Here is a 5,027-nt window from a genome sequence, read left to right as displayed (position 1 = left end):
ACACGCGCCATGACCTGCCTTCTGTCCTAGAAAGACTCCCTCCAACTGCTGCGTGGAGCAGGCGGCGGGGGCGGGGATGTGGAGGCAGACAGAGGCCGGAGGGAGGGAGGGACCGCGGGGGCCAGGGGGCAGACCGTGGTGTGGCTTGGACCGGGTCGGTAACGGGAGGTGGCAAGAATTACCGGGTTCTGGGACTTTTTCGGAGGCAGGTGAAATCTAATAAATGGTGAATTACATCATGTTCGTGGATGGTCAGATTTCATTTTCAAAGTCGTAAATTTCCCCCCAATTAACCTGTACGTGCAGTGCAACTCCAAGCAAAATCCTGACGTCTTCTAGTGTGTGTAAGTTGACAAAGTGGCTGGGAAAACGCACATGGGAAAATAAAGAGCCCGAAATAGCCCGAACCATTTTTCAGGAAAAGAGCAAAGTAGAGTGACTCACCCCATAAATAGAGAGGCGGTGTGTGTGTGCAGGGACCAACCTCCAGCTGAGTGCACCAGAGCGGACCGGCCTCACAGAAACCTGCTGGCGTGGCATGCCAGGCGGGCGAAGGTTACACCGTCATTAGACGACACCGGAGCATCTCTACCGTATGCCATCTGTGGGAATGTGTCCCTGTGGATGCATTCAACTCCAGACTGATTAAAGACCCAAATGTGTAACACACATCTCACAGATTTTTAGCAGACATTTCAGAGGGTATCTTAAGACCCCAAGGTAAGGAGGCATTCTTAATTTAAACACAAAAAGTACCATATGTAAAGGAACGATCGAGAAGCCTCATTAAAACTCAAAAATTCACACCCATCACGACACCAGAATAGAAGTGAAAGAGTTCACAGAGTAGGAGGAAATATTTCAACCCATGGATCTGGCAAAGAACAGGTCTCCAGAGATAGAGAAGCATTCACAAAACAGTAAGAAGAGTGAGAAACAACCCAATAGAAAAACATATACAAACATGAATATATGAAATTCACAAAGAAAACCCAATGGCCCCGTTACACCAGATGTCCAACCTGGCTGACAGTTCGGGCACTCAGTATGGTTTCGGATATTTTTGGGTGACACTCCGCATCCTCAGAATTCTGGTGACTGTTTAGCCAGTTCCTGTTCTTTATCATACTCTATGCCAAGCATTGGGCTCAAAAAGATTTTTTTTAAAAAAGTTCCCACCCTCAAAGAGCTTGTTGGTGAGGTGATAGACATGTGGACAGGTAGTTACAATCAATGGTTACAATTCAAAATTGCAGCAATATAATTTGGGCTGTACAGCTAACTGCTATGAGAGAGGAAGGAGGAGGGATTGACTAGCTTTGCCTGCAGAAAGCGGATGCAAGAGAAGTAGAGCAGACACAATGTATCAGTATCACAGTAATCATACAGCACAACCCCGAGACCTCAGGAGCATGCGCCGATCAGCATTTATTTTGCTCCGGAGTCTATGGGTTGGCTGGTGGATTCCGGCCATCTGAGCTGGGCCCTCGGGGTTACTCATGTGCCCACGGTCAGCTGTGGGCTCTCGGTGGCTGTACTGGTCTTGGCAGGACTCTCACACGTCGGGGGCCTCAGCTAAGGCAAATGATTTGGTCTTATTCCTCCAGTATACCCTGGGCACGTTCCTGGGAAAGGCAGGGGAGAGGGAGGGAGGGGAAGAAGGAGGGAGGTCTTCACCTCTGCTTCATCCTATTGTTCAAACCAAGTCACACACCAGCCCTGCTTCGGGGAGAAATCGACTTGATCTCTTTGGTGGGATGAGCTGCCGACTGACGGAGTAAGTGGGGTAAATACACAGACAGGTGGAAAACTGGGGCATCATTTTCCAAAAATTCTGTCGTGTGTATATGTTCGTTTTTGTTTGCTTGTTTTTCAACACCCTGTTTTTTTTGGGGGGGAGCTCCCCTCTCTCACTTCATTTGATCCTGGTCAGATTATCCATCATGTGACTGTATCTTCTGGTGGTTAGTAAGTAACCCAAGCCTGGCCAGAGTCCTGCCCCGAATTTATGTGTAGACTCTGGGAAGGAGCAGCCCTCAGCACCCCTCCTCCCCACCTCCCCCAGTCAGGGCTGCTAAACCCCAAGAATGTGGGCCAGAGGCTGTCAGGCTGCGCTTCCGCCAGGCTCCCGTCTGTAGAAGTGAAACTAAGCGGAGAGATGCAAGAGGCATATAATTCAGATGACATCACTCCGGGCCCTGGGCTCACCCAATCCCGCAGCCAGATTTGCCTCCGGGGCTTCCCGTGATGGGAGCTAATAAATCCAGCCACACACACTTAACGAAGTCATAAGCACTTTGGGGTCGGATTTATATCCCTGACTGCCGGCGTGTGTGTGTGTGTGTGTGTGTGTGTGTGTGTGTGTGTGACGGAGGTGGTGGAATTGGTGCTGAATGCAACTACATTTGAACAAGTGGGGAAGGGAGGCGGCCGAAGGAAGAACCAATGAGCCGAGGTTTTTAGAATAAAGAGCGAGTGCCTGCGTGTGTTCCTGCCATTGTCTTAAATAAACGACGTTCAGAAATCGCTGCCCCGGCAGCTGAAACGGTGTTTTCCAGCTTAGTTAGCAAGGAAGCCGAGTGCGGGGGAATTCTTGCTGGGCTTGCACGGACGCAGGTTGCATAACCCTCGTATTCTGAAACGGACTTTGAACCGTTCAGGGCATGGCAAAAACACAGCGCAAGTCAGCAAAGACGGGGGCATTTCTGAGCATCGTACAAGTCAGTGAGGCGAAGAGAGAGCTTGCTGAGCGCACCACAGGAGGAGGGTCCCCCCCCCCCCCCGGGGGGAACAGGAATTCTGTGAGAATCAGTGTTTTTCTTCAAAAGTAACATTGAAATGAAAACTTCATTATTTTAGCAAAGCAACTTAACTTAACAAAAGAAACACATAGTCACACAAATTTGAAAAGTGTGGGGAAATTCAGGTACACATTCCACATTTTCCCAGCATTCTCTCCTAGATTTCTAATACATTTTTTTGTTTTGTTGTTTATCCTCATCCGAGGATATTTTTCCATTGATTTTTAGAGAGAGTGAGAGACAGAGAGAAACATCGATGTGAGAGAAACACATTGATTGGTTGCCTCCTGCATGAGCCCCCACCAGGGCCCGGACCAGGGAGGAGCCTGCAACCAAGCCCTTGACCGGAATCGAACCCGGGACCCTTTGGTCCGCAGGCTGGCGCTCTAGCCACTGAGCCACACCAACTAGGGCAATGCATTTTCTTTCAAGAGCCAGGGGCAAATCCAGAGGCCAGCAAAGCAGAGTGACAAACAAACCCCTGTCGGGGAAGAAAAATCAGTTAAGTTCTCCCGGCTGGCTGAAGACGTCAGATGACAGACAGCAGATGAACCGGCTTTATTATGTGGGCATGGGGAACTCACACAGGCATGGAACCTCCGAAAACAGGAAGGCACGGGAGGCCTGGGGTCATTTTGGACTCAGGAGGAGGAAGTAAGGCATTAGTTCAGAAGCGGACAGAGTCCCCTGGGCCTGGCCATCACTCGGAGTTCATACTGAAATACAGTCTTGCCCAGATTCTTTCTGGCAGTTCCCGGGAGTTTAAAGGTTATGTTTTTCCCCTGAGTCTTTTGTTTCTTAAAAATAAAAAGCTTACCCTAATCAACATCCCCCCAAAAGGCGTATTTTTGGGCTGGCGAACTCTGTTCCCCTCACAACCGCGGGCAGTTCCCAGAGCAGGTGCAGGGGCCGGCGGGGTCATGCTCACACCGAGCAAAGGCGGCGAGCCCAAGGCCTGCCTCTGCCCGAGAAGCCCCGAGAAGCCGCGGCCCGAGGCAGCAGGACAGCGAAGAGGAAACGGCGGTCTGTTTACCAGGCCCCTCTAGGCGGCCTCCCACACCAAGGCAGGTGGGTGGTGAGGGGAGGTGGGGCGGTGGGGGGGGGGGGGGGGCGCGGTTAGACCTGTGTATCAGTCCCCGTGCTGGGGTCTGACTGGGGGCTCAGGACTGAGCCGGCTGAGGTTTGGAATGTGGGAGGGGGGACGGAGAACAGAGAGAGAGGCTGGTGGTCTGTCGTCTGTCCCCGGTGAGTCTGCCTCGGTCCCCGCCGGCTCCTCCTTACCGAGGGGCCCCAGCTTCCCTCCGGCTCCGCTGGTAAACGCAGCCCCTCGGCTGCCCCAGCTCCGGGAGCCTTGCCTCTGCCGTCAGCCTAGGCCTGTGGTCGGCAAACCGCAGATCGTGAGCCACATGCGGCTCTTTGGCCCCTTGAGTGTGGCTCTTCCACAAAATACCACGGCCTGGGCGAGCCTGTTTTGAAGAAGTGGCGTTAGAAGAAGTTTAAGTTTAAAAAATTTGGCTCTCCAAAGAAATTTCAATCGTTGTCCTGTTGATATTTGGCTCTGTTGACTAATGAGTTTGCCGACCACGGGCCTAGGCCATTGCGCGGCTACCTGGGCCTGCTCGGGCCTCCGGGCCAGGCTGACGGGCTGGGGCTGGTGGCCTCCCGAGCGCCGTGCGGAGGCCTGTGTTACCTCCCGAAAGACACGTCAAACTAGAAAATCTCTGAGGGTCCGGTGTCAGGGTCAGGGCCCCGTCTCGGCGCAGAGCTGACCTGCCCGCTGCCCATTGGTGGGGCTGGACGTGGCAGCAGGGGGACAGGCCGTCGACTTCTCGTGCCCGGATATGCAGACGGCGATCCTCAAAGCGTGCTTGCTGGGGCGTGAGACCCGGCGTCCCACACACACAGCATGTGCGCACCCCGAATCGGCCCTTTGTGCAAAAATAAAGCTGCCCCAGCGCCCCGGGGGGAGCTGATCCCTGAAACAGGGACCGAGGCTGAATGCCGTGTCGCTGCTCCGGAGAGAGCCGGGCCCCAGCCGGCGGGTTTGAGGAACTGAGCACAAGGGGCAGACAGAGGGAGAAGTCACACTTCCCACTGCTTTTTGCTCCGGCCAAGCCCTCGCTGTCCAGTTCCTTTAACTCTTCTGCGAAGCACGCGATACCTGCTCACTGTTCGGGTCCCATCCGTTCATTCCACCGCCACCCGTTTGCCCTACCTCTGCCCGCG

This window comes from Cnephaeus nilssonii, assembly GCF_951640355.1.
Source record: "Cnephaeus nilssonii genome assembly, chromosome: 5".
NCBI classification, from domain to species: Eukaryota; Metazoa; Chordata; class Mammalia; order Chiroptera; family Vespertilionidae; genus Cnephaeus; species Cnephaeus nilssonii.
Note: the sequence above shows the minus strand (reverse complement) of the source record.